The sequence below is a fragment of the Dermacentor silvarum genome, chromosome 3, assembly GCF_013339745.2.
Source record: "Dermacentor silvarum isolate Dsil-2018 chromosome 3, BIME_Dsil_1.4, whole genome shotgun sequence".
Taxonomy (NCBI): Eukaryota; Metazoa; Arthropoda; class Arachnida; order Ixodida; family Ixodidae; genus Dermacentor; species Dermacentor silvarum.
The window spans coordinates 94,891,408-94,915,494 of NC_051156.1; the positions used below are offsets into that span (position 1 = coordinate 94,891,408).

Sequence of the window (24,087 nt, forward strand, 5' to 3'; positions counted from 1 at the left end):
ACAATTGTACACATCGCCGTGGAAGGGGATAATAAAGGCCTAGGGTTTGTGGCCAGATGCGCAGGCAGCCAGTGCGACTGTGAATGCTCTCCGGGCGCAACTAGTGTTAGTGATCGAACATAGCTTTCTCTGACGACGCTGTTGGTTCGCGTTGCCGGGGGGTCTATTCACACCATTGTTTGATCTATATATGCCATGTTGAATGGTGTGTAGTTGTGCTGCAATCGCAGCTCGTTCACAGCTGACTAGAAAACATGCGCTGCCTCTATGTGGTCTTCAGGTCTTTTTGACTTTTGTTGGGGGCTTGGCGCATAGAGATGCCAAAACGCTGCTTCCACCTGCCGATATGGTGGCCAAAGGCAACAAGGTTCCTGAGCTGCAGACTCCTGGCTAAGCGGACAGCCTCTTTGGAGAGCAGCCTGTTACTAACAGCGCGCCCTGCACTGCGCTCGCGCTCGGAAACCTCTGAACAGAGCGTTGCCCACTTCGTCGCTGAAAACTGGAGCGTCATTGCTCAACTTGCGTCAGACATTGATTTGCCAAAGATTTGTTGGAGCAAGGATTTGAAGTTTCTGTCCCATTCGTGAATCTGCTTGTGGTTAATCTTGAAAAACTGCGAGGTCTTGTGCACATTTGTCCAGCTTGGCCATGCCACTGCACCAGCTCAACTTTCTTTGCTATCGTATAGGAGTGCATTGCATGACCATACTAGGGTGGCTAGAACTGGGAGGTTTGAAAACTGGCCGCTCCTAGCTTACCAAGATGCACATTCCCACTGCAGTGGCGCTGTCGTCAAGGGTGCCAGGGCGCGGTAGTTGTGACTTGCACTCGTGTCGCGTGTTGCTTGCTTTTTGCAAGTTAAGAGTGCTGTATATACATTAATGTTAAACACTATTGCTCTTTAACGTTATACGCATCTAGCACTGAACAACCCCCACTGCAGAAACAGCACGAACTTTGCGCCAGTTAGCTGGTCAATATATATATGTCCAGCCATAATAAAACCATTCTTCGATAAAGCATATTTTGAAGGTACCACATTCAAGTTCTGTGAATAGTTTAATATTTCTCAGCTCAGAAATAGCGTGCGCTAACCTGTGAGACATTGTCACTTATTACGGCATTCACGGACATCTAATAAGTGCAAATGACCGTGTGTATGTATGCATCCTCTTTTTCTCAATGCAGCTTTGAGTGACATGGTCCATGCAATAGTGAAGCCAGTATGCGCTCAATGTTGTCTTGGAATTGAGAATGCCACTTTGTTTCATGGTTTTAACACATATCTTTATCAGCAACAATTTAATTATCCGTGAGTCTTAGGTTGATGTTGCTCTATGCTAGGCAAGGCTTCAGCCTCTTGATTTTCTTTTTAAATTTCTGCTTGGTGGAACATCTTTAAAAGGAAATGAATTCTTGTGAGAAAAAAAAATACTAACTGCTGATCTGGTAATTTGTGGCACACTGCTGCCTAGTTACTGTAGTTGGGTGGTTACGATCTTTGAATGCAGGTACATTGCGCTAAACATTTGTTAGCCTGCTTTCGACAGTATCAATCAAGTTCTACAGTCTCAGTCAAGTTCTACAGTGACGCTGGCGGATAAAGAAGCCGGGAGTCCGCTACGATCCCATATGGCTATTTGTATACGTCATTGTCAGCTCTGGTGCATCACTGCCCTTTGGCACAATGCAAGCATCTCTGCATAATCCAGATTTTGTTGGCAGAACTCGCTTGTCACATCGCTCGCAATTTAATACACAAGGCAAGCTTAGTTGTGTTGCTCGGTGTAGTCAGCACATGGTCCACGGCCTCTTCTGCTGCCTCCATGGGAGCCGTACCATTAGACCTGTTGAGTCTCATTTTGCTCTAGGAACTCCTCTGCAGTGCACACACAGTGGAATTTTCCTGTAAATGTCTGTCACTGTGCTACCAATTTGCAAAAAGCTCTCTGTACGCCGCAGCATGAAAAGCATGAAAAAGGGACACATTTTTCTGGGGCGATTTGTGCCCCAATTGCATTTTTGCTGAGATTCTTTTTGCTGAGATTGCACCATTGCTGAGATTCTTTTTTGACAGCGTTCTCGATGAGGCGCCCTAACACAAGGAAGATTTGCAAAAACGTGGAACGGTAAAAAAACTGTTAAAGTACTGCCACACAGTGGTATTCATGCCTCAGTGATGATTTTCATTTCCATTCCCTTTGAAATGGGGCAGCGACATTCACCTAGCATACTTCCATCTAATCAGGTTTTACTACATGTTTCGCAGTCTAGCATTTTGCCTTTCTCTCATTGATCTTTATACACTGAAACCAACCTATAACGACTCCGGTTTATGAATCTCTTCTCTGCTCTGTTGCTTTACCAATACTTAACGCCTCTTGCTTACCTTGACTGCTGATCCGTCCCCAGTGCCCCCGACCACAGTGCCCTGTCTCGACCTAGCAGGGGAATGCGAAGGTGACACCTCTGAGCAAGGGAAATGCTCAGCGCTCTTCGCACCTCCCAGTTCGTTCTACCCGCCCTAATCACACTACACACACTGCTGAACATAGCGCTGAAGCACAATCACCATCTGGTTGTATACAGAATAATTGGCTATGAATGGAGATTGGAATAGGTAGGATTCGTGTGGAAAGTATAGATAGATTATGTTTGTAATTAACTCCCCTACGATAACGCCCAACTTGGGCACTGTAGGTATTTGTAATAAATAAATATTTAAAATAAAAGATAGCAGCGTGGATAGTTGCATGTGTCACTGAACAGAGCTCAATACCCTCAGAGTCTAGTAGTTGAAGCCGATGTGCTCTCTGTACTGCTCTCTGTATGGCTCGGTGTGCTAGTTGCAAGCAACAAAGCAATTTGCCTTGCACGTATAGCTGTTCTGCGCAAAAACAGTGCGAGGCTGATATGTGCAACACTGGGAGAGCTTGTGCTAGAGGCATCCAGATGCTCGTCGTTATAATTCTCCATGTGACAGTGGTTTAGTGGCTGCTCATTTGTTGGAAAGCACAAATTGTGGAGGACCGCACACGCTGCTACAATTGTTGCTTTGCTCTTTAGGCCATAGTGGAGTGTGCACTACCGCTGCAGGCAGTGGAATCAGTTCATCATGCCAATGCAGCGCTCTACCTCAAACCTAGTAGAAGCATCGGCACTGTTCCAATGGGCTTCAGGTGTGTTCAGAGCAGGGTGGCTGGGCACAGGCATCATGAGCCATGGCTGAAGAGGTTAAGCGCTCTCGCCTGCACTAGCGAGGTAGCAGTCACACTATTCTGCCAGATAACACAATCTAGGGGAGCACGTACAAAAATTATGGTGAGGCATTAAAAAGAAAATAAGAGAAAAGCCTCGCCTGTACCACCGAAGTATAACAGGCAGCGCCTACCGTTTTGCTTTCTGTGCAATTCTGTTGCTACTTTCCCAACAGGAACTCCTCATCATCAACAACAATGCAAGCAGCCATGAGGAGCATGCGAAGCAGCGCATTTTGCCACATGTATATGTCGTTGCATGAGCCAGTGAAACGTGGCTCAAAGAAGGCGATTCTCATGGCTGCATCGCACACCTGTGAAAGACATGACAGAAAACGCTGTAGCAGTGATGCCAGTGGCTGTGTGTCAAATACTTGCTCCATAATCAGTCTAATTACGTTTTAAACTTATGGTGTTGACGGTATAGTTGGCCTTTTGGCACCAGTATGCTGCCTTCTGCACAGGAGGGAGGTTTGAGGCAATGATAGCGATGAACATGTCGCCAACACATCCAATCACACCGCTGAGCTTGCCGTGCTTCAAGAAACCTTGCTTGACGCCTGCTCGTTCTCTTGCGGTGCGTGAAAACGTCACCCAGCCTCCCTACTTCCGAACGACAACAATAGCCTATGAATATTTTTATGCACTTGATGACAGGGGGTAAAGGGTCTCGCTGCCCAATGACCTTTTTCATGCACTCCAGTGCACTATCAAAAAGTATACACACAGATTTATTCATTGATTTAGCATAATTCAAATTTTACAAATTATTGACTACTGGTCAGGTACAAGTGATTGCAGACCCGGAAACACGTCATGGCCACCACCATGTTTTAGACACTACCCATTCAGCACGTTTCCTTTTATACCCCCCCTCCCCCCCCCGCATGCTGCGGCGGCATTTCTACGGCCATTTCTCGAGTTTCATGGAAAGCTAGCATCTCGGTAGCTCCTTCGCATGCAAGTGCACTGTGTGAACCGTGGTGCCCCATTTAAATACGCTCATAGTCGGGGGTGTCATTACTCCTTTTTAGACGTGGCATATTTTTGGCTAAGTAAGCGAGGTTGAAAGGGACGTCAATTCGAACGTCATTTAAGCACTCTATACATATAAAAAAAACTAAGTAAAGTGGCTTCTCGGTGCATAGCAACTGAAATTGAACCTGGCTTTAATAGCCATAAGCCCATTTTCTGCAAGGACAAGTGTCTTGTCCTGGCTCAGCCTGACATACTTGCCATGCCCAATTAGCTCTATGATGTCAAGCAAATATGGGCATTTTATTTCAGCGATGGCATTTGCACAAGCCACAGAAGCTTTTGATTTAGTACTACCGTGCCCACTTCTCCAACTAAAAAACATGTTTTCTTTGAGGATTCAGCACAGGCAACTGCCTCCATTTGTTTTCCATGTTTTGTGGCTCTGTTGCCAGGGAACACTAGGGAAAGCATTCTTGTTGCGGGTTTTTTTCCTGGGTTGGTTTTCTTTTCTGACACTTTGGCCACATTTGATGCAGTCATTCGCAGTCTGTGGGAAAACATCCACAGCTGCAGTAGCGCACCCAGGATCTCGGCCAGGGGAGGGTTGACAGTTTGCCAATACCATCTAAACAGCACTAATTTCGATGTCTTCACGGGAAATTGTCAAAAAATGCGCTTTTTGCGAGTGTGCAGACGATTGCGCGTCTTACATCTTAGTTGCAGTACCCGAATGCGCAAGGAAAGAAAAGGGGTTAAACAAAAGGGGGGTTAGGTCGGCCTCAGGGGGGGGCGGTTGCAACCCCCGAATCTCCCCCCGTCGGTGCGCCACTGCACAGCTGAGAAGACTGGTTGGCAGTCTCTGAGCTGAGAGCAGGAGCAGCTGTAGTAGATAAGGCTACGTACTTATCACAAAAAGTGCGTTTCGTCCGAAAGGCAAAGCATCAGTAGCAAATTAGGGAACTGCTATACAAAGCAAGGATAGCACTAGTAGTCTTATCGACCATATAAGCTTGTACACACAGGCATACTAACTAAATTAAGAAGCATGGTGTTGGCGCACAAGCACACATGAACACACCTCACTCGACCGTGGAAATTCACTGTTAAAACACTGGGGTGAGCAAATGTGGCAGCATCAGCGAGCAAATTGACCTTTGTGCTGCCTCTCGCATCAACCCAAACTATGCCGTGAAGACAACACACGGTGGACTGTGTCCCCATAGCAGATAGCTTTCAAGATGCAGCGGCCCGGGTGTGCATGCGCAACCGACCTCCCGGAACTTGCGATAAGTGCCATGAACCTTGTACAGTAATGCATATTATTATGACATGCCCACATATTGAAACACACGGACAGAAAGAGAGAGAGCAAGGAGAAGAAAGGCAGGGAGGTCAACCAGACGAGCGTCCGGTTTGCTACCCTACACTAGGTGTAAGGGAAAGGGGGAATAGAAAGAGGAAAAGAGGGAGAGAGTGAGCACTGAGTACACGTGGGACGATGTACAGGGACACTGTAAGCAGTCTCTTAAACCAGTGCACTTCAAATACTGTATTAATGCATGAATCGCTTTTTCTGCTAGTGATGGGGTGTAGCCATGGTCCGAGTATCTTTGACTCGGAGAACGGTCTCTAGTCCAGTTGGTTTTAAGTTGTCCTGAGAGAGAAGTGTTGTACGTTGTAGCGAGGACAGGTACACAATAGGTGCTCGATGGTTTCCTCGCATCTACAGGAGTCGCACATTGGGCTCTCGGCCATTCCCATACAGTATGAGTAAGCGTTCTTGAACGCCACTCTCAGTCACAAGCGGCACAGCAAGGTTGTTTCACCGCGGGAAAGGCTAGATGGCAGTTGTAGCCGTAGCAAGGGGTCCAACTTATACAATCGGCAATTGAATGTACTTGAACTCCAGAAAGCTTGCGACTTTTTGCGTGCAAGCAGACGAAGTTCCCTGGCAGTGTCCTTCCTCGCCAAATGTATTGAACGCTTCTGGGTGTCTTTGTGGGCAGACCAGGCAGCCCTGTCAGCAATGTCGTTGCCAACGATGCCACAGTGAGCAGGAATCCACTGGAATACTATGCTGTGCCCTGTTTCCAGGGACCATGGTGCACTTCTCTGATGTCGGATATCATCTGCTCATAAGTTCTGTGATGTAAGGCAGACTTGATACTGTGAAGGGCTGCCTTAGAGTCACAAAATATGACCCATTTCTGTGCCGGCTCTTTGGTGACACGGACGGAAACATTTACAGAATCTGTGTAACTTGCACATACCTTAACACCCCGCCTCATTATTGGGAGATGATCTAGTGCCATTCAGTGACTTGTTCAACTTTTTAGATGGAGCCGGTTTTTTACACAGAATATAAAGTAACCCAGCTTTCGCTGCCTTAACATTTGATTTCTTAATATTTTGTGGCTGGTGCAACACAGCCTCCATCACATTTGTGCATTTAAACCCGAATTAAATAACTTTTCAAGATTTGCGGCTGTATTTCTTGATGCTGCATATATGCTTAACGCTCAGCAGCCATGAGGCGCCTCTTCTCTGTGAGGGCCTCTCATTCCATTTGGTGCTCCTTTAGTCCTTGGTGCCACTCTTCTGCATCTGGCGTTCTTGCATTTCCATTTTTTCATCCTCATGTTGTCAGTGCTGCAGCTGCAGCCTCCTTTAATTTGAAGGCAATTTGGGCAACTCAATTTCGTACTCCTGTTTTGACCGGGACTCATAGCACAGCCTCTGTCTCTATTGTGCAAATTAAACCCAAATTAACTAACTTTTCAAGATTTTCGGCTGTATTTCTTGATGCTGCATATATGCTTAACGCTCAGCAGCCATGAGGCGCCTCTCCTCTGTGAGGGCCTCTCGCTCCATTTGGTGCTCCTTTAGTCCTTGGCGCCGCTCTTCTGCATGTGCCTCTCGCTGCATCTGGCACTCTTGCATTTCCATTTCTTTCATCCTCATGTCAGTGTGCTGCTTTAGCTGCAGCCTCCTTTAAGGGGAGACGTTCCTTGAAAAAACTTTTTTTTTATTTATAGTCATAGACACTTGAAAATTTTGTTATTAGTATAGTTTTTCATGCAGATTTTAAATATGCAATCATTTGTTGTATAGCTGCTATAGATTCGGCTGCATTCTGTGTCTTGCCATGAAGGCACCGAATAAGGAGTTTCTCCTCTGTAAGGCGCTTGTAGGTAGGCATAATTGCCAATCCTTGAGCCTTCGTCAACAGTGGGGTGTGGTGCGGTGCAGGCTCCCCCAGTGCTTCCGCACGCTTGTGCTTGCACCACGAATTTGGTCCCGCGGGGCAAAAGTTGTAGCTACTGGCACCATCACTAGAGCAGCAATGAAAATACGATGCCCATATGGCAGTGTACATACTTCGGACACTGTCCTTGTTGCTCGTGATGGCGATCTTGTAGTATGTTTGTAGTTACATTATTGTTGCATCTTTAAGTTTGTCGCCTCGTTTCAGTGGTGTTGCCAATTTCCGTAGCGCAGTTCCCAAGCGCTTTGCAACGTGGTTAGTGCACTCTTCTTTGTCAATGTGTGTGTCACAGTACACATTTGCCTCGCAGACTGCAGTGTAGGCCTTGCTGTCACCATCACTTAGGAAGCTGGTGAATTGCAGTGGAGTTTCATAAGACAAGGTCCTCTGCCATATATTGACAGCTGCCGCAGGTTCCATTGCGTGGGATGAGCAGTCAGTGTTTTTTCGCAAACTGGAAGATGGAAAGCTCGCCATACCTCTTCATCCTCCCCAAGGTCCCTGTGGATACTGCAAGCATGGCAGTAGTTCGAAAGAACTTCAAAATTGAGGCAGAGCCCCGTGTCCAGGGACACGACTGTGCCCACTCCATTGTGGATTTTATGACCTCTTTTCTGCCAGGTGCCATCAAACATGACTGGCACATCTCTGCCGCCGACTGCGTCCTTCGTGATGTTTCTTGCCTGGTCCAAGTTTTTGCTCACTGCCGTCATCGCCGCACCATGGAGCTTCTTGGAAATGCTGTTCAATGTTTTGTGATGCATCGGGCTCGGAAGACCGAGAATCGCACAAAATCGTGAAAGTTGGTCATGGCCTGCGCCTATAGCGCGTGCTGCCAGAACTGCCTTCACATTTACAGCAAAGCTGTCACGCGAGCTGCCGCTGTCGAAACGAGCGCTCGTCCCTTGGTTCCCGGCTGAAGTAGTACGTCTCGACGTGTGCGTGAACGAAAGTGCAGATTCAGGGCAATCGGGATTTTCACAGCACAGTTCAAGGAATGCCCTTTGCACTTTCCAGCTGCCTCTCGGACGCCGAGCTTCCGTTCGCGGCAGGTTGGGCATTGCGCACCCGCCACAAGTACCGTCAGCGCATCGATTTCGCAAAGCAGCGTGTTGGCAGTAGCAGCATCTACTGGTCTACGTTCACTCTCGAAGAATCCAATCTTCCTTTGGGATGCACTGACGAATTCCACGGCAGCGGCTATTTCACAACCACTGTCGCGGTGTTCAGTGTCGGTGTTAGGCCTATCCGAAGTCGGAGCGTCGGGGCTTTGGTCGGGGGTGACATCGTCGTTCGCTGTCGCTTTGGGAAGCGTCCGACGCCGTTTCCCTCGATACTTGTGGCGAGTTCTGAACTTTCGATTATCTAGACTGCGCTTCTTGGGGCTTGCCACGACGCAAAAATGCAGAGAAACGCAGAACAACTCGATCGCGACGTCCGAGGCTTCGCTCTTTTGCCGGAGAGATAGGAGGGGGAGGGGGTGGAGCGCACCGCCGTCCAATGGCGGCCTCGCACTGTTTGCCGCGATATTCAAAACGCGTGACGTATGCATTGTTTTTCTTGTTTTTTGTTTATTCTGCGTGAAGCTACGAGACTGGCTACTAATGGATTGTGAAGGGGACGGCCTTCGCAGCATGTGTGCACGATTGCAAATGGCGGCCAACGCATTGTTTTTTCGACAGGACGACGCGAACTACGCCATTTTTGGCGACTTTTGCGCATTTCTCACGTCACCGCTGCCCACTTGGAAGCATTTTTAGATAATTTCTCGCGCGAATTTCAGCTTGATATTTTCAGAAGTAAAAGATTATAATCCAAGGATGCCAATACAACCGGAAAAAAAAAGCGAAAATTTTCCGGAAAACTGCGACTTTTCGACCCGCGTCTCCCCTTAATTTGAAGGCAACGGCTGTCAATTTCATACTCCTGTTTAGACCGGGACTCATAGCACAGCCTCTGGCACTTTTGTGCAATTAAACCCAAATTAACTAACCTTTCAAGATTTGCGGCTGTATTTCTTGATGCTGCATATATGCTTAACGCTCAGCAGCCATGAGGGGCCTCTCCTCTGTGAGGGCCTCTCGCTCCATTTGGTGCTCCTTTAGTCCTTGGCGCCGCTCTTCTGCATGTGCTTCTCGCTCCATCTGGTGTTCTTTCATGTCCATTTCTTTCATCCTCAAGTTGCTCATCAGCCGTATTCTTTGCCGACCCTGGTTTGAACCTACGTGAGTGGGTGGAGCAAAAACAACAGTACGGGGGCAGGTATTCTGTAAGAGTCTACCTAGTGAACTGTCCATTTTAGCTGTCGCTGATTGGCTGCTGCTTTACGTGCAGGAAGGAGACTGGCTGGCACTAGGTAGACTAGAGAGAATGCCGCCCCAGCTGTGCTACGGTTACAGAGCTGTTAAGAAAGCGCATTTGGTGTTGAGATTAATGAACACAAACAGCATGCAACGAGTAACATGCATAGACTATAGCAGGCAAAATACCTGGGTGGCAAGCCTGACACTCGTCTTCTGAAGATCGTAAGGCGCAACATGGGCTCGCGTCAGTTTTGGCACGACTCGTTGGTGTTTGTCTTTTTCTGTATCAAACAGCGTGACGTAGTGACCGATTAAAATCTAATTCAAAACATTCGCAACTTTGTTCTTTTGTTACCAGTTCATAAGTATGCTTCTTCAGGTGATTGCTGATGCATTTTATGTATGGGACATCATTATTGAAAGAGATCCTCTGAGAAGGCTCCTAAGGGTGATCGATGTGATGGCATGCAGAGTGCAGCTTCCCTGATATACCAAGCTGGGTCCACACTGAGTGGCTGTTCCCGGCTCCTTCACTTATGACAGCAAGCACTGAGGCATTGCTCTTGCGCAGTTCAAGCACAACACTCAGCACGAGTTCAGAAAGGACCTTCCCAGGGGCTGCTCCTTTTGTCGCGAAGCTTGCTATGGGCTGCACCCAGTCCTCGAACAGTGGCACAAACATGACTAGTCCATGATCAGCGAGTTGATCTGTGGCTGTGGATGCTACGTCACCATAGTCGACGAACCTGTCCGTTTTGCAGGACACCTTGTTGAAGGCTTCAGACTGCTTGAGCTTTATCTCATCCAGAAGTAGAATGCCACACCTTCTGATGTGGCTCTTGCCCTGAAAGTGCCCCTTAATGGTACTTAGCGCAACTTCATTGGACCCAAATTTGCATGGGATGCCACTGATGATTTGGTGCAAGTCAGCTTTAGTAGGAAGCGGCAACAACTGCATGTCTGAAATCAGGGTTTAAGCTTTTGGGCTAGAAATTTGCAACAAGAGCCACGTCATCAGCCATTCATCATCATATCGCCTTCCGTTTTTCATCTTTGCTTTTGCTGCCATTATGACTGTTTTGAATGCCAGTTACTGCTTTGCAGAGAGAACATGAAGCACACTTTCAATGTTAGCTTCAGTCACGTGACAAAGCTTTTTCATAGCAGCCAGCTCTTTATTCAGCTTTTCTCTCTTTAGCATCGCTCGATAACTTTCCGATGCAACATTTTCAGGCATTTGCTCTTGAGTCTTGGTTTCCGCCTTTGGCAGTTCTTTGTGCGCATAAAAAACAGTCTACCCAGCATTTTGCATTCTGGGCAGGTGGCATCCAAGCTCAATGTAGTGCATGTTTTGCGTCGCCATGTCTCACCGTCTTTACTGGCTATCGACGAGGACGATATTTGTTGGTAAAGCTTGGCAAGAAAGTCCTGACATGGCTTCAGCTTTTCCATGTGGCTGCGCAGGCATGTTAGGCTCACTGAATGAGTTAACCTCCAGATGCGACCAGTCCTGTGTAGACAGTTGATGGCATTGATGGTACAAGCCGCCCATTTGCACTGACTGACAAAGATCGCTTGAGAACTTCACTGCCTTGCCGACTCGGGGGACTGCTTTTTGTATTTGGAGTTTGTACAGGACGACAGTAGAACCAACAAGTTCAGTCGGCCAGCCTTGCACCCGCTGTCACGCTTGCGCCATTGTTGATAGCTCCTCGAACAGGGACTGGGTGCTATCGAGTGCGACGCTGCCTGCCACAGAGCAACCTCTCTCCCCATAATCGAAGGTGTTCAGCGCTGTGTCTTCTTGTTCAGCGTCGTCCTGAACATTCCGACACTTCGGTTGTAGAGGTGGCCTCTCGGCAGGTGCTTTGCGTTTCTGCACAGGCTTTGAAAGATATTTTGGACAGTTGGGAAACAAGCGGGGTACGGCGTCATCCTTGAGGCTGCTATTTGTCTCGTGGAATGACGACTTCACCGCTGAAAGTGAAGGTCACACACAACACTAGAGCTCGTGAGCTCCTTGTCGCTTCTTGGGATCGTGTGTTGCCATTCTTGAAGCCGCGAGGCGTCGTTAGACGGTTTGAAAAAGTGCCTATTCTAAGCTGCACCCCTCGCATAGTCGTAGCCGCTTTTACAGCCGGTCACAAAGCAACGCAGCATTGTTTATCACTACACAGGCACAGCAGTCCTCGACATCCTACGACTATGCATGGGAAATAAAAGCAAACGCGCATGATAACAAGAAGACCAGAACGGCGCGGTTGCTTTTTGCAACGTTGGCCTTTTGGGCATGCAGTCGCTCCCACATTCCATTGAATCCGATGCCAGCGCCGCCACCTGGTCTGTTGGAGAAGCACATAATAGAGAGGTTTAGCTTGTCCGGTAATCGGGTAAACACAGGCGGTTGGGGCGGAGGTGTAAACGTGAGCGGCCTGTATGGTGCTGCCACCTGGTGGTGCAGAGCTCAGACAAAAACACCTAATATAGCAGTAACCAAGTGTATTCTATTTCGCTGCTGGTGTAAATTTTTGGCAATGGCGTAATCGTGTTGCCGAAAATTTACACCAGCAGCGAAGTAGAATACACTTGGTCGCTGCAATATTAGCTGTTTTTGTCTGAGCTCTTAAGGTGGCAGCACAATACAGACTGCTCATGTTTATGTCTCTGCCTCAATGCTCCAACGCCTGATCTGTCGGCGTTTACCCAATTACCGGACAAGCTAAACCTCTCTATTATGTGCTTCTCCGATAGTGCGGGCGGCGGCGCTGGCGTCGGATTCAATGGAACGTGGGAGCGGCGGTGCAGCGGCCCGAGCATATTAGCCCAAGTTTGAGCTGCGTTGGGTTGCTGTGGACGTAGTCGCATGTTTTTTTTTGTGCTGCAGTGTTTTTTTCTCAGCATGCAAGAGATGAGTATGCTTTGTAGTGACTGAGCCATGGCGCAAAATCGACAAAACCATTGGTACGTGCCTGGGTGCCAAACAGTCTACGTTTACATGAAGGATGGGCCGAAGTTGTTTTTGTTTGGTGTCTCAAAGGATGAAAATAGGCGGAAAGAGTGGGAGAAGACCACAACCAGCACGTGGCCAGAAGCGACTGAAGGCTCACTTATCACATTGCTGGCTATGTTGCGTGAAAGTGTGTGTCAATGCCAGTACAAAATGCCAAGAATGCATCAAGCTGCTTACTATGACTCCACCAGGCGAATGTTTTCAGCTTGCCCAGCTAACGAAATACTGTAACCAAGGAGGCCTCCTTTATCCCTCCAGTCAGTTGTACAGCTTTGTGAAAAAGCTCCAGGATCTCTTTTTGGAATGCTTCTGTCAGGACGAGCTACACTCTGACAGCATTGTGGATATGCTGGCAGTTGTTCAGAGGAGACTTCCCCTCCAAATTTGTTGCAATGCATACGCTCCTACCCTCACAGCTTAAATAATTAGTTTTTGCCTTGTCACACGTCTTCATTTTTGTGTGAAAGGACTTAACAGTGACAAGGCAAAGGTGAAATTGAGCCATTACACATGAGGTGAAAATGGCTGGATGTTGTATTTCAGTTCTTAAAAATAAAAGCTTCGTGTCAGCAACAGCCCTGTTATTGCCATTTAGTTTACCCTTATATTGCTGTACATAAGCATAACAAAAGTAACTGCGTAATGATGGTAATAATAAATTCAGAAGGTTAGTGAAACAAATAAAGTGGAACAAGGAAATATTTAAGCCTTATGCACAATTTTATTTTAGCTAAGCAAAGGCACAAACGTGGCTAGCAAACCTGCATTTCTTTAGCTCGGCTAGGAAGTATGTGCACACTGTTTTCCGACTAATTCACTGGTGGACTACCGGTCATAATGTTGATACAAAATCATTTCAGGTTAGGTCGATAATGCATGAAACTGTATATATAGACGCTTTCAGTGTTTACAAACCGACGGCGCGCGCGCTGATTGGTTGAACCCAGCAAACTTCCGGCCGAGCGACTTCCGCCCGTTGGAACGTTGCGTTTCAAGTGTGTACTGCGTGCCTCGGTTGCCTCGGTCGTCGGAATTACGTTAACGTGTTTTTTCTTCGCTCTCTGGAAGCGGTTCTCAATGTCTAGTGAGTACTTCAAGCAGCTCGACGCCGAAGCTCGTCAACGGTATCGGCAGAAGCTCACGTTCGAGGGCCAAGAGCTACCCGATCCACTAGACTCTGATGTGGTGCAGTTCAGCTTCTCGTCGGGCTGTAAGAACATTCCACCAGTGTCCGCAGCGGATATTTTTGTTTATCTGGTTGAGGGTGTATGCTTCTACACCAAAGAACAATTTAAGAACTTCAAGCTAAGTGACGCGTACAATTTATTCGTGAACGGCAAGGTGAAGCGCGTCTCGTCTTTTAAGGCTGGCAAATGCGGCAGAGGTGTCGTCCTCATCGTGGCATCTGTGGAGGCGAGCCAAACCCTTTCTAAGACGTACCAGTCTTGGTGTGTGGTGAGGGGCGACGGTGCCGTTGCAAGTGCTCACTGCACGTGCATAGCTGGGTAAGTGCACTGTGATAACGTTTCTTAGGAGCTGATTGAACGTGTTGGCAATGAGAGTGTCTTCGTGGGCGTGACTTCGCGTGTTGTCATGACTGAGTATCGGCGAGCTTAACCGCGCTCGAGTCGTGTGTGTGTGTATGCGCGCGGGGGGGAGGCGCTGCAGAGTGTAGTTTCTTTTCCTTGACCGGTCCATAATTTAATCCATGATTTTGGCTAGGTTTCATAAGTTTAGGAACGTGGGTTCGTTCTGTGGTACAGTGCATGTTGCGTCAAACATTAAGAAAAGATCATTTTGTTGGCGTTAAATGGCACGGTGGGCAAGATGGAAGAAAAAGATGCACTCAAGATGCTAACGTATTGCACCTATCCTGCCCTTTTGTGGATGTGCAAGGTGACAAACAGGGAGCTGCATGCATGCAGTGTGAGAACATAATGAATCTAAATCGGCAAAAATGAAGTCACTGAAGAAGCGTCCGCGATCTGAAGAAAAGTGTTCATGCTTGCTGCGCCGAGCTTTTAGCTTCCGAATGAGTAAACAGTGTTTCATTTTATTGCATAGATCAACTTAGTGTGTCGACGCACCCTACACATGCTTAACGAAAACAAAAAATGCATGGTGCTCCTTTCCACTTCCCCTCCGACTACACATCCTTTTTTTTTCTGGCATTACCACGAGTGCGTTTATTTCACAAACTAGTGTTAAACTTAAATTACCAGCCATGTATTTCCATGCATTCTTTAAAAAGTGCTTCTGCCGTTGTTTTGCAGTCTTGGAGAATGCTTTACCCATGTTGCTGCCTTGCTTTTTAATGTGGAGGCAACTGTCAGGTACGGCCTTGACAAGCATTCACCAACAGATACTGCCTGTGGGTGGATTGAGGTGACCAAGAAAGCTGCAGTAGGTATCACGATTATGCTTGTTCATTTTGTGCTTCAGTATTACAGGCAAACCAAAAAAAATTATGTGCTTTCAGGCGGCTCCAGTTAGTGACATTATTTTTCAAGCCGAAAATTCGTCAAGGTGTACCAGATGAAATACCAAGGCCCGAGGAAGCTGTACCCACTTGGAGTACAGAGCAACTGCACAGCTTGTTTAATCAAGTAAAGGTAAGACTGCTCAACTCCATCCCATCATGTGAGCACATATAGTGCAGCAGTGGATATCTTAATGAGACATTCCTGATTTTTGAGCACTAGATGTTTTTCATACTTATTGTCAACAAGCTTCAAAAATTCCATTTCTAAATTGCAGCTCCTCATAAACCAGTAATATTCATGCATTTCTTTTCACTCTTGCAGTCACTTGCACCAAGCACACTGCTCATCAGCTCGATTTCTGATAGCGAGGAAGCTTATTCTTCCCCAGAAACAAGTGAAAAAGGCCCTGTGCAGGCAGTGAACCAGCAACTGGCAACACAGCTTCCAGTTGGAGGCATGTACTCTGGCATTGACGCAACGGCAGCCAAGGAACTGCGCTTGTCAAAGGAAAGGTGTGCTTCTATTGAAAGAGCAACATGTGGCCAATCGCACTCTTCAAGATGGATAGAAGAATGCAGGGGACGAATTACAGCTTCCATATTGCACCGTGTTGTAGGATGTAAAACTGGCACCATGGGGTTAGTCGCGCAAATAATGGGCTACGCAAAGGCACCCCGAGTCGCAAGCATTAGATGGGGATGCGATATGGAGCCGAAAGCTAAACAAGCGTTCATTGAACATGAAGCCAAAAAGCACAAGAATTTACAGCTTCACGAATGTGGCCTTTTTGTACTAGAAGACCTTCCCTTTCTTGCTGCATCACCTGACGCTATTCTGTCATGTAGCTGTTGTGAGAAGGCAATTCTAGAAGTTAAATGCCCTGCTTCAGTGAAAGATGCTTCTATGAATGATTTGTCAAAATGTTTGCCGTTTCTTGATGACATGATGAAGCTGAAGCAAAACCACGCATACTACATGCAAGTACAAGCAGAGATGGCTGCCGCAGGTCTAAACAAAGCATATTTTGTTGTCTTCACTGGTCCTGCCATGACAGTTGTTATTATAAAGTTTGATAGAAAGTTCTGGGAAGACACAATATCAAAGGCAAAATCTTTTTTCTTTCATCATGTTTTCCCGAGATTCAGTGTGGAAAGCTATTGCAAAAAATTGAAAATGCCAAGCTCACATGTCATTGTCATGGTGCCAGAGCAGGGTGTGTTGTAGAGTGCTCAGCTTGTAGTGCCTGTTTTCACTTATGATGCGTAAAACTGAAGAGGGTGGCTAATCCGTAGATGTGCGTTAAATGCCAAAGCAAATGATAACATGGCTTCAAGCAAGTGAGCAACCTGTTTTTTAATTTGATTTAAAGCAGTTTAATACCAAGACATATTGTAACTGATAAATACTACACCATAGTCATGAAATATATCCAGAAGAATAAAGTTTTGTTCCAGAGGATGCTTAAACATTTTTTTAGTTGAAACGTTTTGCAACATTAAAAGTCCCATTCGCAGCAAACTGTGATCGTGATTTTTGTGGTGAAATACCCAGTAAAGCATTTACTCACTCTGATACAGTTGTGAACACGCAGAACTTCAATTTTTATTTGCTCACGTGCAGAGTACCCATTCAATAGCAAGCCTCTTGGCACACTGCTGAATGTGGATTTCGTGTTGGAATGCAAACATGAAACAAGAACACAATAATTACCCAACAATTCTTCAAAACAAAACGTATATAAGTATTATACAGCATAATAATGTAACTCATACGTAGTGAAAATTGGCTTCAATTTTTTTCAAAAGCATGCCAGAATGACGATTAAACATCAGTTCCATGTGCATGTGACATTATATTCATAAGAATTATCTCGCATGAACACTTGCTAGATAATTCTGGAACATGAATTCAAGGTGACACGCAGCACACTGCACACATCCTCTCAGGAGAACCAATTACACAGTGTAATATAACCCTGGAAGATAAAGAAAACACATTCTCTTTTTATAGTCTACTTTTTGGTCACATGTGCTAAACAGCCACTATGTGGTCAAAAGAGCGACTCATGTGATACCCTGCAACACAGTGCAGTAGTTTTACCAGTACACTAACAAATCGTGTCGTACACTAACAAATCATGTTCACTGCAAGCTGGAACAGCGTTTAATTGCTATGAATGTTCCGCTTTAAAAAAAAAACCTCTCGGAATGTTTAACCTTCGTAATAGCAGAATGAATGCTGCAAGATACGATACAATAACTAGTACAAAATCAGGTGTGAAATCTGTTACACATGGAGAGCATTAACAACAGTCATCTCTGCTGCTTTGAAACTCTGTGGTACACTTAAAAAGTGTACACTACATGATTTGTGTAAAGATGTAGTACACTAACAAATCTTCACTGCAAGCATTTAATTGCTATGAATGTTCCCCTTAAAAAAGAGCCTCTCGGAATGTTGAACCTTTGTAAAAGCAGAATGAATGCTGCAGGATACAATAAAATAACTAGTACGAAATGAGGTGTAGAGCCCCAGAAATCAATTATTTACTGAAGCTATGATGGAAGCATTATTTTGCACAACATTGCCTCTGACCTGCATGAGGGATGCTAATGACATGTTATTCTGTTGCTTTAGTCTTGAGCATATTACACTGTCATTCAAACATGTTCAGAATTCGAATTATCACTGCCATTAATAATCAGAGTCTGCAGATTTACAAGGCCACTGCATACTACAACTAGCTTGTCAATTGTGGCATAGGCGTCATCGCCTACCCTCTTAACAAAGCTAACAGGTAGCACAGTCTGAAACACCCTAAACACCTTAAATCTTTGAATGGCTCTTTCTACATGTATGCGAACACTAGACAGCTTCCTTGATGCTGTGACTTCAGCACCAGGGAGCTGGCTTCGCTTCTTTGTAAGTGACGGCATCAGGATCGATGCACCCTTTGCGGCAAACATTTCCTCGCACCAAAATCCCCTGTCGACCAGAAAGACATCGCCTTCTTCAACTAAATCAAGCAGTCCACTGTGCAATGTTAGTTCTTTGTCAGAGACGCTACCTCCCCACGCCTTCGAAACAAATGTTATTGCCCTATAGGGAAATATCACAGCAAGCAGTTTGTGTTGTGATGCTTGTAGGTTGAAAATGTTTGGCTCCTTGCCGTCATTGATGTAGGCCTTTGAATGAACGCCTCAGTGCAATCTATTATGCCTCTTACATTGTTGAAAAGTTGATCCTTAAAGCAAGATGGGCGATTGGTAATAATTGCACGTCGGGATGGCCAAATAACTAATTTACTCATGTTTGCAGCTAGGACGTCAAGCCAGGAATGGAAAACGGGAGCTCACAGTAGCTGACGATATGCCGAATCTTCCAGCCAAGTCCTGTGTCAGCAAGCCAAGCCGCAGCCTCATTAATACCAAAATAAACTGCTGGGTATGACTGAGGCGAGTCATGGATGGAGGATGCCGAATGGACAACATCTGCAGTAACGAGTTAAACATGGCAATGGATACTAGCCCTGTGTGAAATTTTACAGTCTTGTTTGTTTTTGTAACGATGCCCTCAGTAACTTTTGCATGGTCCAGTGGCACTTTAAGCTTTTCTAGCGTGGCAATTTGGTTTTTGGCGGCTTCCAACTCTAGCTCTAAACATCTCACATGCTTTTTGTATTTTTTGTTCTCCAGAATTTGCACTGAAATATCTTGTATTGAAAGAATGGTCTCTGTTGAAGCATTGCATGCTACTTCAACGTCCACTGCCCCATTGCTGCTGTCGGAACCTGCATTATCGCTTGTCTGAGAACCAGCTGAAGCAACGGCATCCACTTGAGCAGCACATCTCTTGTTAGTGCGCTGGAAACGATCAAGCTTCTGCTGCAAGTTTCCATGAGTACGGTGTGGGAACAATGTTGGAATGTAGTCTGGGTGACTTGGATCGGATGATGGTTTACCTGCAGAGCACATTGACAGAGAATAAAAAAAACTGCTGAATTAATCACAAAGAAATGGAACTTGGTCACTCTTCCCTAAAGCAGCAAATTAAAAGCATTGAACTATTAAAAAAGGGGGCATCAGTCGCAAGGAACAATTGTTTATTTTTGCAAGAGTTTGTGTGCAAATTCTGCCATGCAACTTAAATCAGTAAGGCTGATTGTGTGCTGATAAATTATAAATCTACAATAAAGGCATACGACTGTTTAGTTGGCAAAGTTTGCCTTCATTATTAAGCTTTGATGTTTTGGTTGTTCAAAACAAGAGGCTATCAATGTGGAAACTTACTTAAAGCACTTAGTAAGAGATGTATATTTCTACCTAGTGTTTGCACATCTTCATGGATTGATCTCTCATTTCAAATGAAACAGCAGACAGCTTTACTCATGAAGCTTAAATGCTATCACAGAGAAATGAATTAACACTTTTGAATAATCTCCTTTATGAAAACTTGCTACGCCGTTCTTTAACTGATGTAGAAATGTAATAAGTGGTTTTACATCTTATTTATGAAATGCTTAATTCATATAACATTAAACAAACGTTCTAGTGCACTGGATGTTACATTTTCTTCCTTTTCTTTCTGTTATCCTAATTTTCTGTAATATACTGTACGAGCTTCTCCTGCCTGCAAGTTCATGTAAATTTTGCTTGGATTCACACTAGCATAACTCTAAGGATCCAGATGTTTGCAAACGTTTTGGATGACCATACTCTGTAAAATTTCACTTGTCTACCAGAGCATCATAAAATACAGCCCGTCGCCGTGTTTCAAAGAATACATGTAGCTATGCAATGCACAAAAGTTCTTACACTTCTGTTTGCGCTAACTGAATTTCAATAATGAAGCTTACTGTTACATGCGTGCTTCCAAGAAATCCAACACGCTGCTGACCTTAGTAGCGGGCAAATTTGGTGCTCCTCGACAGACCACTCACGAGAAAAACAAAGCGAGTTCCAGAGCCAAAGGTCACTGCTAGAATTTCTAGCCCAATGCGTCCGAAACCAGAAAGCGCGAGCTAAGTGAATACTGAACTCTTAACCTTGTAAAAACTACAGGAGCACTACGTTACGGTGATGTAGGCGCGATCGAACCATAATACGTGTTACTGCGGTTTTAGCATGCTGTAGGCTGCAGAGCTCGCGATCCGCATTGCAAGGCATGCTTGGCTCGGTGATCAAGGTTTCAAACTGATTTACCATGGATGAAGTGAGCTGAACAAATCCGTGAGCCTTTCGTAGTGCGCCAGTTATCTCGTTTCACTGCAGCAATCCAAGCATTTATTCTGTCATCCTCAGCAGGGAATGTAAACGCCCGCACTTTAAAAAGATTAGTTCCCGAGCGCAAACTGCACCCAGGCACAATACAACAAGACCCGCATCGCGAGGCCATTGCAGGAGACAGTCGGAGCGCTAAGAATACCGCAAAATTTGGTTATTTTTCTGCAGTCCGACAGTCGAAGTGCATGTAAACAGAAGAAAACACAGGCAAACCGGAAGCCGTCCTGGGTTGAGCCGCCGCCGCATCCGGTGACACGGCAGTGGCGAACCCTGGCGGCTAAAAGGGTCTATACTTTGGTCACCGACCCTCTAATTCAACAGGATATTTTTTCTAATTAATTTTTTTTACGATTGCCCGATAATTCGAAAAATTTCAGGCCCCTTCCGCATAAGCAAAATTCGTAGGTGACGAATTATTTGCATAAAAAGTCTTGCGGTTAGGATAGGCAGCAGATCGCCCAAGTGTTGCCGTCGTCATTTTGTCATAATGTCATTTTGTCGTCATAATGTGGCCTCAACAAATATAATGCTTGCTAAAGATATCTAAAGAATCTCAAGTGTGCCAAAAAAAACAAGACTGAACTGCTTTGAACTGAAATCAACAGAAGCGCAAGGAAAATGACAGCTTCTGCAAGCAAAGGGAGCAAAACTTCCCTTGAAGTTGCCTGTGGCACCACCTCTTAGATGCGACGCTAACTGTGTGAGAGGCGCCACGACCGCCTGGATAGGCGCACGTGGTGGGGTTGGTGTGGCTGTCCCATTCAGACGGAGAGGGTGCAATTGCGAAAAGGGGCATGGCCGCTCCTTTCGCCGCACCGCAGCGCGCCTCCGACCTCTCAATTTCCTTGCTACGGCCCCACGCAAGACGATTTGCGCCACATTGCAAATACCGCTTTACAAGAAACCACAAAAAGTTGTGCTGAACTAAAAGGCACACAAAAGCTCCGATGGCCCCTGTCACTATTTATTTCTTTGCGCTCCGGCCTCTTTTGAGATGATGCTGCCTGAAGCAAGTACACTCATGAGCCAAAGCTTGCGGAAAAATTATTTCCACGCTCTCAGGTGTAGCATGCCAATGGAAAGCCTACAAACGAGAGAAGGCATTCGAGCTCTGTTAGGAGGAATGCCACCTGACTGACGAGGCAACGCATATTTTTTTTTGCGGATCCGCAGCCCGCAAACTTTTGTTTATGACTTAGACTGTAGCTTGACCAAATGGCTGCCTGTCAAAATACGCTTTGGAAAGCGAAAAATAGGACTCTGAACTTGGAAATGGTGAGCTGAAATTGTGGCAGTCTTGTATCTGTGTATGCTCAATGCAAAGTGCAGTGTATTGGACTTGAAACCATTTTTTTCTTCAGGCTTTCATTTTCCCTTCGAAGCCTTTGCATGGCATCATTGTTCCTGAAAAGATACACCCTCAAGCAGTTTATTTGCTTCACATCTGAATGCTTATGTGGCACAATGTCATTGGTAGTTTGAATTGCGCATTCTATTGAATCAGCTGGGCGCCGATTTTCATTATCTCGGGGGTTAGCCTGCCTGTCACTGGTAGCATGATATTCCAGCAGGCTATTACAACTCAGGGTATGGCAGTTCACAGAAGATAACGGCTGTCTTCATGGCCCCCTGTTGCAGAATTTTCGTCACTGTCGCTGTTCACTGTACCCATAAGACCCTTTGTTATGGCATCTGTGCACAGTGGTCATTCCCGCTTCAACTTTCGACGTTTTTTTGTTTTGTTTTTTGGTATCTGCCACTGCATATAGCGCGGGTAGGCAGGAAGAACACTGGGGACAGCAGTCCACTTCAGGCGCAGTGTCTTGGCGAACTCAGAACAGTAGTCCGTGCGGAAGAAGTGTAATGAGCAGACGACGCTATTGGTGGACCTGTCATATGGAAAGCAGTCTTTCCCGGATATAGCTTTAAGCCACGCTTGCCGAAGAGCTTCATCCACTGGAAACTCGTGAAAGCTTAGATGAAGATTTTTCTTGGTGCTCTACTTGCAGCAGGGCACGCAGCAGCACGGCATGTTTCTGAAGAATACAGTAAATTACACACGGAATCTCAGGCAAGATTATGAGAACAAATCACTTGCCTCAAGTCAGTGTGGTACACCGTGAAAATGCATATGAAAACATATGCTAGTCACACAGGGCCTTCAGCAGCGACACTTCCAAGTAACAGAGTAGTTCGAGGCTTAAAGGAGAAGCCACTTCAGCACCACTGATGTATTGCGGGAACTTCACCATGTCAACGTGACGCGCGTGCAAGGGCCCTGAATAATTAATTTGGCCAGTACATCAGGCCGGAAAAATGTACTTCAAGTTTATTATCACCATGATGTCTGTATAGTAAGACTTCTGTGAACACAGTGCTCGACCCGTGAACGTAGCCACACAGTGACCACGATGATGAAATACGTTTCTTTTGGAAGGGAAAAGCGAGCACAAGAAAAGAATGACAAGCATGGTCAGGGGAAGCACTTGGGCACAGCGGCAACTCACTCGCCAGGATACGTGTCTCAAGTAGAGTGTACTAGACACGCTAGTCTCAAGGCACATGCAATGTGCCATACAAAGTTGCGTAAACACCCTGCCTATGCGTTAGCTACATCTCGATTGTATTATGCTACAGAGAAACTTCCTATGCAAAGCCTACTTAAAAATGTATCACTGCATACCTCGATGCTCGTGCAGTTTCCTGTAGCGGTCAATACACCTCTGGGCCAACGATCAAACCATCTTCACCCCGTACACGATGTCATATGCGTTTCTCTCCAAGCATCCCTACGGCTGCGACGCGGTCAGCAGGTGATGATGATGATAATGTGGCCTTACCCTTTCTATCGGGGGGGGGGGGGGGGCGCAGGTTTTGCACCCTAGCCATTACGTCACAGCAACAAAAAAAATGAAGAAAAAAGAAATTAGAAATGACAAGGGGCGCACGCTGTCAGTGTAGATCACTAGGTGCCATGTGAGTCAGTGACACTGTCAACCGCACTCTTGTCTCTAGAGTCTCCAAGGCCGTGCTGCCGGGTCAGCCACCAGCGCTGTAGAAGTCTCTTTGGTTGTCGCCACCACCGGGGATGGCGCGACGTTGTTGGTCTCGAAGCCCAACGCTTGTGGGAGAGTGGTACCTCTAGGCGAGTTGACGACACCCCAATATACTGGACGACATGCATCGCGCATTCTGGAGCCTCCCCACATGCCCGGCAGATGGCACTTTGCACTGTTGGGGATGTATCGAAGCGCTGCCAGTATAGGAGGGTCCAGAGAGTGCTCCTGCGTGTGCTTCAAAGAGCAGTGCACTCCCCGTGTCGTTGTCGCAGAAGTTCTCCATAGCTGGAGTGGACTTGTGCGGTAGAGCTCAAGGGTCGATTTGTTAAGCATGAAAGAGCGCCACTGCTCCGTTTCGACCTCGTGTACACGTTGCCGCGCCGCGTGGCTCCGGTTCTGAGTGCCTGACGCCTGTAGCAGCTGGGCAAGAAAACTGAACTTACGGCTCAG

The 24,087-nt window shown here is 46.2% G+C and overlaps 1 long non-coding RNA gene across 1 annotated transcript; it reads left to right on the forward strand.

The window, feature by feature from the left end:
- Positions 1 to 8,523: 8,523 nt before the first annotated feature.
- Positions 8,524 to 19,951, forward strand: LOC119445591 (uncharacterized). Its single transcript, XR_007465963.1, has 4 exons — positions 8,524 to 15,216; positions 15,293 to 15,425; positions 15,618 to 15,808; positions 18,615 to 19,951. It is a non-coding gene; the product is annotated as an uncharacterized LOC119445591 (long non-coding RNA).
- The last annotated feature ends 4,136 nt before the right edge of the window (positions 19,952 to 24,087 follow it).